The following is a 12,981-nucleotide window of genomic DNA, read 5'->3' as shown; positions in this document are numbered from 1 at the left end:
CATCAAGGGAAGAGGCAGCTTGGTTCGATCGGCTTCAGTTAGTAGCAGTAGCGAAGGAATCGCTCGATCGGGTTCAGTTAACAGCCATCGATCGATCGCTCGGGTTCAGTAACGCGTAGCCTGCAGTGCAATCGCTCGAGTTCAGTAGGCGAACGCCTCGCTCGGGTTCAGTTAGAGCCCAATGCCTCGCACCCACGCGCGTACGTGTACGAGAGAAACGCGCATCGCTCGGCCCCTGACCACCCACCGCAACCGGGAACTCCCCAATATTTTCCTCGCCCTCGCTTCTACCACAGTTTTTTCCGTCATGGACGGCCCAAAGAATGTTATGCAGTTGCGTCTCCGGCCCGCCCAGGACGAAAAGCCCATTTTCTGTCATGATTTTTTGTCATAGAAGTAGGAGCCCACCACATCTATGATGATACCGAATTTTGTCACAATTATCGTCATAGAAGTGTCATAAGCATGACAGAAAAAAATCGTTCGGCCTAAAATGTCACGGATGTGTCTTTTTTTTATAGTGCATGCTCGTCTTCCACGGGCAATTCATCCGTGTATATGAACCAGAGCATAACTTTGAATGTTGCAGGTGTGATGTCGTGCAGCGTGATGGATGACATTGTAGCCTCAGGCATTGAACCGAAGAGCTCTGCTCTGAAGACCGGTGAGCGGGCAGCAAGCACTGCTCGGTGAGCATGGAATGTCTCACTATCAACGATGAATGAAGAGTGCATATCTGGTGATACAGGGTGTGATATGATCCCATAATCCAGCACCAAGCGCCCGTTGGATCTGGACAGGATGCACATGATTGAGAGGGCTCAGGCCTCATGGGAATTTTGCATATCGCTTCGTTCTCTTTGCCTTTCTTCTTCGATACGAATTTTTCCCCGCCGCCGCCGCTAGGTCATGTCCTGCCCAACACAGGATAGCGTACAAGAAGAATATGAGCTCGTCAAGTGATCTGTACCAAAGTTGTTTGGTTTAATTATGTAAATTAGTGAACTAAAGAGTACACTTGTAAATATATATATATTAAGGTCATGTTAATTCCTAGACAGAGATGGCAGCATATGGTGCACTTTAATTTGTTGAAATGCTTCTGATCGAGAGATCTCTTGATGCTAGGAATGCCATTAGGAAATTTGCCATGCCACACCATTTGCTAGCTTGTACTGTTGGTTTTGGAGATCAATTTCTTTTTAAGATTTCTGATAAATATTTAGATCATGGTTATTTCAGATGTGACTACAGGAATGGAAAATGTGTTCCTGACGATCACACGCCATTGTTTTTGTTATGACAAACATTGACGGTGACCTGACGGCTGCAAGATACTAATGATGAGTGAGTTGATCCTGTCCCTTGCATGTAGATCGAAGGCACCAAAGTTCTTGGGTATCATGTTATGCCCCGTATCACTAGATATTTTCCCGCCCCTAGCCCTAGCCCGCCACCGCCACGCGCCACGCCGCCCTCCAGCAACCGCCGGGCGGAAGATCCTCTCCTCATCGGCTCTCTCCTTGTCCACAACCACCATCGATTCTGTTACCAGAGAACACCAAAAGGTCAAAATCCTAGCCGCCTCCCTAGGACTCTCGCAGCACCATGTCGGCATCCACTAGCGGCGGCGGATCGCTCTCGCCCCAGGCGAATGCAGCGCTCCAGGAGGGAATCGGGCTGGTGTTCGGGCGGTGGACGGCGCTGCAGATGGCTGTGGAGAACGAGTGGGGCGGCCCCGTCCCGCGCCAAGGCCGACCAGCTCGCCGCGTCCATCCTCTCCTGGTTCACCAACTCCAAGGGTATCCACTGCCCCCTCCCTTCAACGTCCTCGTGTAATTATCTTCTACACGATGGAAGTCCGTGCGGGATCCGGTAGTAAAGGTGTCTCTCGGACCAATTTTAAGCCAGCCTCGCGATGTTCCCTCTTGTCGGGGTTTCGGGGCTGAACTCGCTGATAGGAAGATGGCTCCTTCGATCTGTTGGCGCTGTTCAATTCGGATAGTTCTATAGAGGACTTGCGTTGCTTGGTTCTGTGCCAGTTTGGGTTCAGAGTTCCACCAACTCCAAAGCCGGACAGTATTGGACGAAATTATTCAATTAGGTACGATATATTGGAGCCATGTCGTCCAATAGGTAAAAAAAGTCTAGTGTGGAATTTCGTAATAGTCTGTATTTCAAAATTTGAGCTTCTGTATTTTGCTCATCATTTACTTATGTTGATTTTTAGTTTTCAAGCACGTAGCTTGATCACAGCATTATATTTAATTTTGCACTTCATCTTAGGTGAAAATCAGTTTATATTGAAAGAGAACTCCAATATATGTTGCATTCTCCTTTTATTTTAGAAAGTCGGCTAATTTCATCTGTACCATAGGTGCAAAATGTGATGTTGGCATGGCTTACGTTTTTCTGCTGTATGTTTGTGGGTTTGATTTCTTTTTTCTGTTAGTTTCACTCTTTTTATGCATGCTCTTTCTGCATCTAATATTCATTGGTTTTATTTAGGCCCATATTATTACGAGGACTTGGAGGATATGATGTTTGACAGCATATATAAATCCCTCAATTCTAACTTTGCGGATGGTAGCATTGGGGAGGTAATTATTTTTCCTTGTGCCATGTTTAGCGCAGCTATAGGTCCTGAACTATGTCGAAGTATTGAATATCTGATTAAGTACTTGGTGGTGTAACTGAAAAGGTTGACCTGCTCTGACCAACCTTTAGGGTTTTAGCTGCTTGGCCCAGTTCCCCTATTGTATTTTAAGGGTCGCTACTGTGGCCCTTCTTCCACTATTTTAAATGATCAGCAGGACGATGGGTCAACCCTCCCCATTTCCATCTTCCCCATTTTTTATCTCTAGCTTATCCAGCAGAAAACCTGAAGCTTCTTAACCATAATCAAGTCGGAATGTACTGCTTCTGTCATTTGTGTAAAGCTGTATTCGGTTTGCTTGTAAACAGTGCAATGTATGTTTATTAATTCAAAGTTTTTATGGCAAACAGGTTGCTGAACAATTTTTGATAATGCATGAAGAATGCCTGGAAAACAACTTTTCATCGATTGAGAAATTAAGGAATACATGTCCTCAAGGAAATGCTGTTTCCCAAAGTAGACAGGTATTTCAAGTTTAGTTTTAGCATGCGTAATTTGTGTTGCTTATCTTCTCACATATGAGCTCAGTAGTGCTGCAACCTAGAATCGATGGTATTCTCTCGAGCTCCGTTTGGATGTAGACATTCGGAGGCTAGGCATTGCATAGACTTGAGTGTCAATATCAGAGGATATTGATATTGATGTTGAGATTGAATACCAATATTTCTATTTGGATGTTTAGGTATTAAGAACCCAGACTTAATATTGACGTCGACTGCCAAATGTTGTTTGGATGGTCAAAATGAGGAAATGCAATTGTACGAGACTATGATTATTATAATGTTTTATGCATGTATAAAAATATTTTCCGTTTAACATCTGAATATATTTGAATAATTATATACCACGTAATAAAACTAAGAACAACGAACAAATGTTTTTAAGATTACCACGTCAACTTATAACTTCCAAAAAACATGGAAAATTGTACGCAATAGTTCGGTAAATACGGTTTTGAAGAAATGATATATGATTCGGTTTCGATAAATACCAAAATGACTCGATGACTACACATCACAAAATTATGCATCGATTGTCACCTGAATATCTGAGTAATTCACATCATACTAATACTAACGCCATGTCTTGGTCTCTGAGATTGGCACCACAAAGCACAAAGGTCAGAATCGAACTAGGACCAATAGCATAATATGCACTCAACAGCTAGCCTAAAGCCGTACATGAACTAGTCGTCCACTTTTAGCCATGAAAGGACATTAAGCACTAATGTAGGCATGGAAACGTGTGCATCCAGGAGCGGCATCACATCAGGATCTAAAATTTGTAGAAGAGCTGTATCAATCACTAGAACTAGATGGACCAGGCCTGCCTAGAGGAACAAAGAGGACAGTGCCAGCTCCTGCAACCACCACAATGAGAGGTGGTGGCGTACTTGCGCCGTTTGGAGAGCAGAAACGGGTTAGCTGGGGAGAGGGAGAGGGTGGATGGAGACAGGGTAGTCGAGCGGAGGCTCGCCGGAAGCGGAGCAGGATGAGCCTGTGGGCGGAGGTTTACCTGGTGCGTCTCCTCTCCTGTTTCTTCAGGACGGGAGGAAGGGTTGGACGAGCGAGAGACAGACAAGCGAGGAGAGTAGAGAAAAACAATTCGGCCCAAATGCACGCAACTGTCGAGCTCTAACCTAAGAGATTCGGGAACGGGCTGCGGAGGCAAAAGTTCAGCACCTCAATATTTAACCCGAATACACAGGCTGACTAGAGCTAGGCCCACCCAAACACCTAGAATTCGGGATATTCGGGTCTGCACAATGCGAGTGTCTAATTCCAGGTCTTGATATCTACATCCAAACACAGCCTCACAGTTCACTTCCAAGATCTGTTTGATAATTTGTTCAATTATTAATTCTTCAAGATGTGGTCCTTTTTATATGCTTGATTGTTGCTTCGTCGGGGTTAATTGCAAAATGCTAGATTGATTTGTGTTTTTGCTCTTAACATCTGGATCTTAAACTCGTTTTCTAATTAGAACTGGTCGATGTTATTTGAAGACATACTTTATATGTTGAGTAACCACGTGTATACAGTTCTCTGAAGTTGTCCTCAGTCATTACAACGTTGCATAGCATAACTTTAAAATTGATTGATTTTATTTTTATGTGTACCTTCGACTCAGAAAGCCCCTGTAGCTAACTTTCTTTCTTCTCATGAACAGATGGTAACCGAGGATGATGATGATAGCTCGGACGATGGTGATGAGCCATCAATGGGGCAAGATGAAGCAGCTACATCAGAGGATATGGCGGTAGATCAGCCAAAACCTTCCAAGCCTACCCCTGATGCTGATGGGTGGACTGTTGTGCCTCCTAGGCGTGGCCGAGGCAAGAATTAAGCGCAGAAGCAAACCTTGGCAAGGCACCTCCCAGTTAGAGGCCGTTTTTTGTCTGAAGGTTTTATAAGTGTGATTAGCAAAACCTTGGTGCAACTCCTACTTGTGCCGTTTTTGGTCTAAAGGTTATTAGTGTTACACTCTACTTGTAAAATGTTCATGATTTTAAAAAGCTGTTTGCATATTATAAAAAAGTCAGGATTTAAAAAAAAAGGTTCAGAAAATGTATTTTTTTCATGATTTTTAAAAAATGATTGTGTATTCAAACCATATTCGGGAATATGAAAAGAATATCCGTGAAATTTTAGAAAATGTTCATAAAAATTGAAACAGACCTGTCATACAGTTCTGTTAGGGGATATGTAAAGGTCGTTTTATGATTTTATTTTATTTAGTCCATCATGCATCCGGTAAAAAAAAGTTTATGTGTTCTATACATTATTTAGGAAAACACTCGGCGGATTTTCTTTCATTCATCGGCCACCTCCTACGGAACACGTGTCCAAGTGGACCAGCGCACGGTTTTCTCTTGTTCATCGGCCGCCTCCCACGAAACTCGTGTCCAAGTGGACCAGCGCACCGCTTTGGTTTTCTCTTGTTCATCGGCCGCCTCTCACGGAACTCGTGTCCAAGTGGACCAGCACACCGCTTTGGGTGCTGCCTTATCTTCTCGTGGGGTTACTCCTAGCCACATTTTTTTTCTTGCCTTCTTCCTTTCTTCCCCCAAACCATCCAGCCTCGTTCCATCACGCATGCAAGCACAACAGCGCCAGCCCATGCCCACCAGCATGCGAGCAGACATGGCCACGCAAGCCTCCCGTGGACACCGCAACCCGGCCATGTTCTTCCCGAACCCAGCCACGGGCGTCCATGGAGGTAGCATGCATGCAGCAGCCAGCGGCTACAACGACAAGCACCCATGGAGTAGCATGCGAGCTCGCCAGCCGGTGTGACCGGCGACAGCAATTGGCGGCGCTCGGGATGGGAGCTCAGAGGTGGATGGCCTTGGGGTTGGTGGCGACGACGGCGAACAACTGCGGTGCTGCCGGCAACGACGTTGATGTTTCTGTAACTTAATTTTCATTGATTTTTTTTCTGCAACATCTTCTCTGTTACAAAAGCTTCTTCGGCAATAACATCCCTGCTGCAGAAAAGTGCAGGCGAAAAATATATTCTTCAACAGATCTATGTTGCAAAAGTTCCTTCCGCAACAACATCCATATTGTAGAAAAGTGAAGACGAAAAAAAAATTTCTTTAACATCATCTATGTTGCAAAATTCATTCCGCAACAACATCAATGTTGTAGAAGAGTGATCACAAAAAAATTCTGCAACAACACTAATGTTTTTTTTTCGGATACAACAACACTAATGTTGCAAAAGGGTTTCTGCAACATGTGCTCTGTTGCAATGGTGATGACGGGGTTGGGCCGTTCAATGGTGCCAATCTAACGGTTGCTGAGGCGGTGGATCTTCTCAAATCATCTATAGCACTGCCCTTGCAAACATGCCCGTGCGTTGCAACGGAAAAAAAAAAGCATAGATCTCTATAACAATTAGCATTGACCAGCAAACATGCCCGTGCGTTGCAACGGAGAAAAAATAATCATCGATCTCTATAACAATTACCATTGGTGATTCCCCTCCTGACCTTCACATACTCTATTTTAACACGACATCAAACCCATGTCCACACTCATCTTCCTTTTCTATGGCCACTTCCGTGTGTTGCAGAACTCGATGCTCATCTCATGTCTTTGGGGTCCTTTTGGACCCCAAACAAAGAATACTACCGGATGAGGACTAGGAGTCGGCGACGACATTCACTGGAATCTCATCCGCTACTTTGTTGTCTAGGGATCGGTGCACCATTAGATGAAATGAGTTGCTGTTGTTTAATACACCCGTCCAAAGTAGATTGGCATATAGCACATACCTGTTTGCCAACAATAAATTAGGCCCAAGGCTGGTAGGATTGTTTCTCAAGGAACATGCATAACTAGATCAGCTACACAGAGGGGTAAATATCCTGTGCTCCTAACAACTACATGCTCCCATGCTCCAATTTTTAAAATAATAATTATAAGTACTACAAAAAAGTTTGAAAAAAATTGTGAATGTTCACAAGACATAAATCTACATGGTCTGAAAATTTCAGATCCAAACTCAAAATATACATTGAGAAAAAAAAAAGACAAACTGAACATGAATAGTGCCAAAAAAAAAAAGCTAAAATGGCACTATTCACATGAAGATTTCTCTTTTTCGTTTCTCATTGTATATTTCGATTTTGGATTTTGAACTTTTTAGATGATCTAAACACATGTCTTGTGAACAATCACCAAATTTTTTGGAATTTTTTGAAACATTTAAAATTATCAATTTAGACATTGGAGCATGGGAGCATGAAAGTGTTACGAGCACTGGATATTTTGGTGCAACTCGCCGCTAGAAAAAGCATTGGAGTCGTCCCCCCCCCCCCCCCCCCCCCCCCCCCCATTGGAGCATGGGAGCATGAAAGTGTTACGAGCACTGGATATTTTCCCCTACACGTTGGTGCAACTCGCCATTAAAAAAAGAGAAAAAACTCCATACGCAGCCATTGAATGATGAGACGAGAGGCGACTTTTTCACGCATCATTGACTGATGGAGTAAATGGCTAGTGGGTGAAAATGTGTTGCGTGGCAAAAAGTATATAGTACGGTAGAAAGAGAAAAATTACCGCGCATTATGAGAATCAAACCGTAGTGTAATTCCGAGAGCATGCTCTTTATGGTTAATCATGAGCCAAACACGATTCTCATAAACCAGGAATTATGCTCATAAAGAGAGCATTTCATAAACCAGGAATTATGCTCTTTATGCGTGCTCAGTTACTTTGGAATAAAAAATAGATAGTATTGATAATCTTTCCGTTACCGTCGACGACAGTATCATTGGTTTCAAGCGACCTTCGAGCAGAAGAACAATACATCAAGCAAGCCAACGATGATTTTATGATTTCAGTGGGCGTCGTCGGTAGTAGCATCATCAATTTCAGGCGACCTTTGAGCAAAAGAACAGTACAACAAGCGAGAGTGTCTTTGCACTGAGCATAGTACAAGGTGGTTGAGCTCTGGTAGGTGAGCCTCTCAGCATCTAGAACACCTCGACAACGTGTCAGGACAGAACCCTCTGAGAATACAGCCATAATTACATACGAGGCGACAGAGATACCGGACGATAAATGAAGGTAATACGGAGAGGCTAATATAGTGGTTGTTGATCCCGAGGCAAGTGGGTGGGTACGATTCCAGTGGGCATCGTCGCCGAGCGCTCCTATGCAATTCCGGAATATTACCTCCCTTTATTAGTAGGTATAGACAGTGAATGTTTTGCTAAATCGTGATCATATTTGAAAATCGTAAGTATTTTTAGTTTCCCTTATATTTTTTAAAATAAAAAAATTCAACAATATAAATTTAATAAAAATATGATTTTTCAAAAATTCACAAAGATTTTAGAAATCTTGAACATTTCTCAATTCTTAAACACTTCTTTAACCTGTGAACAATTTTATAAATTCATCAACATGTTTCATCATTTGTGAAATTTATTATTTTAAAAAGGATGAAAATTTTGAGAAATAAACCAAATCAGATAAAAAAACATTACTAAATACAAAAAGCTGTCTGAAACCAGCAAGAAAAATATGCACTTGTGTGTTCGGTGGGCCAGCCCAGTGCGCGTTTGGGGTCTGTTCCATTTATTTGGTATTTTAACCCCTCCAAAAAATTTATTTGGTATTTTAAATAATGTTCACAATTTCGAAACTATTTTTAAATTTTCATAAATTTCAAAATTTTATATAAACTCACGAAATCAAAAGATGTGTTTCACAAACTTGAAAAGATGTTCACGAGTTTGCGAAAGTAGATTAAAAGGGATCATGAATTTTAGAAAATATTCAAAAAAATATATCCACGGATTGGCAAACAGAAACAAAAATGGTAAAAGAATATAAAACAAACAAAAATGAAATGGCCTCAGAAAAATAAAGAAATGAGGAAAGAGAAGAAAATAAAATTAAAAAATAACAAAAATCACTGGAGAAAACTAGAGGAAAAAAGGGGGAAACGGATAGGGATGCAGGGCGGCGCCGATCCGCCCCGCTCCATAGTCAAAACAGGCCAGCTTAGTTATAGCAAATTTTTAGCGATTCAGTTCAGTTTGAACTAACTTCCCACTTTGGTAGACTTAGAGCATCTCTAGCAGACCCTGTAAAAAGTCGCGACCCGTAAAATAACCGACAAAATGTGGGTTGGCGCGAAAAATCCTGTCCGAACAGACACCGCAAACGCGGCCGACCCGTAAAAATCTCGGCTCCAACTCGCGAATACGCAGGTTTCCGCCTAGCTCCTACGGTGCCTCGTATCCCAGGAAAGCGGTTGGCGGGAGGCACATTTCAGCCCGCGCCCTTTCCCCACCTCCTCCCGCCGCCGCCCGCCATTGGTTCCGCCCGTCCGCCTGAAGGAAATATGCCCTAGAGGCAATAATAAAGTTATTATTTATTTCCTTATATCATGATAAATGTTTATTATTCATACTAGAATTGTATTAACCGGAAACATGATACATGTGTGAATACATAGACAAACAGACTATCACTAGTATGCCTCTACTTGACTAACTCGTTAATCAAAGATGGTTATGTTTCCTAACCATGGACAAAGAGTTGTTATTTGATTAACGGGATCACATCATTAGGAGAATGATGTGATTGACTTGACCCATTCCGTTAGCTTAGCACTCGATCATTTAGTATGTTGATACTGCTTTCTTCATGACTTATACATGTTCCTATGACTATGAGATTATGCAACTCCCGTTTACCGGAGGAACACTTTGTGCGCTACCAAACGTCACAACGTAACTGGGTGATTATCAAGGTGCTCTACAGGTGTCTCCGAAGGTACTTGTTGGGTTGGCGTATTTCGAGATTAGGATTTGTCACTCCGATTGTCGGAGAGGTATCTCTGGGCCCTCTCGGTAATGCACATCACTATAAGCCTTGCAAGCATTGTAACTAATGAGTTAGTTGCAGGATGATGTATTACGGAACGAGTAAAGAGACTTGCCGGTAACGAGATTGAACTAGGTATTGAGATACCGACGATCGAATCTCGGGCAAGTAACATACCGATGACAAAGGGAACAACGTATGTTGTTATGCAGTCTGACCGATAAAGATCTTCGTAGAATATGTGGGAGCCAATATGAGCATCCAAGTTCCGCTATTGGTTATTGACCGGAGACGTGTCTCGGTCATGTCTACATAGTTCTCGAACCCGTAGGGTCCGCACGCTTAAAGTTCGATGACGGTTATATTACGAGTTTATGTGTTTTGATGTACCAAAGGTAGTTCGGAGTCCCGGATGAGATTGGGGACATGACGAGGAGTCTCGAAATGGCCGAGACGTGAAGATCGATATATTGGACGACTATATTCGGACTTCGGAAAGGTTCCGAGTGATTCGGGTATTTTTCGGAGTACCGGAGAGTTACGGGAATTCGCCGGGAGAAGTATTGGGCCTTATTGGGCCATACGGGAATAGAGGAGAGAGGCCAAAAGGAAGGAGGCGCGCACCCCCCCTCTGGTCCGAATTGGACAAGGGGTGCAGCCCCCTTTTCCTTCTCCCTCTCCCCCTCTTTCCTTCTCTCCTACTCCAACATGGAAAGGAGGAGTCCTACTCCCGGTGGGAGTAGGACTCCCCCCCTTGGCGCGCCCTCCTCCTAGGCCGGCCGCCTCCCCCCCCGCTCCTTTATATATGGGGGCAGGGGGCACCCCATAGACACAACAATTGATCTATTGATCTCTTAGCCGTGTGCGGTGCCCCCCTCCACCATATTACACCTCGATAATATCGTAGCGGTGCTTAGGCGAAGCCCTGCGTCGATAGAACATCATCATCGTCACCACGCCGTTGTGCTGACGAAACTCTCCCTCAGCACTCGGCTGGATCGGAGTTCGAGGGACGTCATCGAGCTGAACGTGTGCTGAACTCGGAGGTGTCGTGCGTTCGGTACTTGATCGGTCGGATCATGAAGACGTACGACTACATCAACCGCGTTGTATTAACGCTTCCGCTTTCGGTCTACGAGGGTACGTGGACAACACTCTCCCCTCTCGTTGCTATGCATCACCATGATCTTGCGTGTGCGTAGGAATTTTTTTGAAATTACTACGTTCCCCAACAGTGGTATCCGAGTCTGGTTTTATGCGTAGATGTCATATGCACGAGTAGAACACAAGTGAGTTGTGGGCGATATAAGTCATACTGCATACCAGCATGCATGTCATACTTTGGTTCAGCGGTATTGTGAGATGAAGCGGCCCGGACCGACATTACGCGTACGCTTACGCGAGACTGGTTTCATCGTTACGAGCACTCGTTGCTTAAAGGTGACCGGCGGGTGTCTGTCTCTCTCACTTTAGTTGAACCGAGTGTGGCTACGCCCGGTCCTTGCGAAGGTTAAAATAGCACCAACTTGACAAACTATCGTTGTGGTTTTGATGCGTAGGTAAGAACGGTTCTTGATAAGCCCGTAGCAGCCACGTAAAACTTGCAACAACAAAGTAGAGGACGTCTAACTTGTTTTTGCAGGGCATGTTGTGATGTGATATGGTCAAGGCATGATGCTATATTTTATTGTATGAGATGATCATGTTTTGTAACCAAGTTATCGGCAACTGGCAGGAGCCATATGGTTGTCGCTTTATTGTATGCAATGCAAACGCCCTGTAATGCTTTACTTTATCACTAAGCGGTAGCGATAGTCGTAGAAGCATAAGTTGGCGAGACGACAACGATGCTACGATGGAGATCAAGGTGTCACGCCGGTGACGATGGTGATCATGACGGTGCTTCGGAGATGGAGATCACAAGCACAAGATGATGATGGCCATATCATATCACTTATATTGATTGCATGTGATATTTATCTTTTATGCATCTTATCTTGCTTTGATTGACGGTAGCATTATAAGATGATCTCTCACTAAATTATCAAGGTATAAGTGTTCTCCCTGAGTATGCACCGTTGCGAAAGTTCTTCGTGCTGAGACACCACGTGATGATCGGGTGTGATAGGCTCTACGTTCAAATACAACGGGTGCAAAACAGTTGCACACGCGGAATACTCAGGTTAAACTTGACGAGCCTAGCATATAACAAATATGGACTCGGAACACTGAGACGGAAAGGTCGAGCGTGAATCATATAATAGATATGATCAACATAGTGATGTTCACCATTGAAACTACTCCATCTCACGTGATGATCGGACATGGTTTAGTTGATATGGATCACGTGATCACTTAGAAGATTAGAGGGATGTCTATCTAAGTGGGAGTTCTTAAGTAATATGATTAATTGAACTTAAATTTATCATGAACTTAGTCCTGATAGTATTTTGCAAATTATATTGTAGATCAATAGCTCGCGTTGTTGCTTCCCTGTGTTTATTTTTGATATGTTCCTAGAGAAAAATTATGTCGAAAGATGTTAGTAGCAAAGACGCGAATTGGATCCGTGATCTGAGGATTATCCTCATTGCTACACAGAAGAATTATGTCCTTGATGCACCGCTAGGTGACAGGCCTATTGCAGGAGCAGATGCAGACGTTATGAACGTTTGACAAAAGCTTGGTATGATGACTACTTGATAGTTTAGTGCACCATGCTTAACGGCTTAGAATCGGGACTTCAAAGACGTTTTGAACGTCATGGACCATATGAGATGTTCCAGGAGTTGAAGTTAATATTTCAAGCAAATACCCGAGTTGAGAGATATGAAGTCTCCAACAAGTTCTATAGCTAAAAGATGGAGGAGAATAGCTCAAGCAGTGAGCATGTGATCAGATTGTCTGGGTACTACATGTTGGGGAACGTAGTAATTTCAAAAAAATTCCTACGCACACGCAAGATCATGGTGATGCATA

At 43.4% G+C, this 12,981-nt stretch overlaps 1 pseudogene; it reads left to right on the top strand.

The window, feature by feature from the left end:
* Window positions 1-1,203: 1,203 nt before the first annotated feature.
* Window positions 1,204-5,525, top strand: LOC109781742 (uncharacterized; annotated as a pseudogene).
* The last annotated feature ends 7,456 nt before the right edge of the window (window positions 5,526-12,981 follow it).

The sequence above is a fragment of the Aegilops tauschii genome, chromosome 1, assembly GCF_002575655.3.
Source record: "Aegilops tauschii subsp. strangulata cultivar AL8/78 chromosome 1, Aet v6.0, whole genome shotgun sequence".
Taxonomy (NCBI): domain Eukaryota; kingdom Viridiplantae; phylum Streptophyta; class Magnoliopsida; order Poales; family Poaceae; genus Aegilops; species Aegilops tauschii.
Note: the sequence above shows the minus strand (reverse complement) of the source record. Positions and strands in the feature narration are given on the sequence as shown.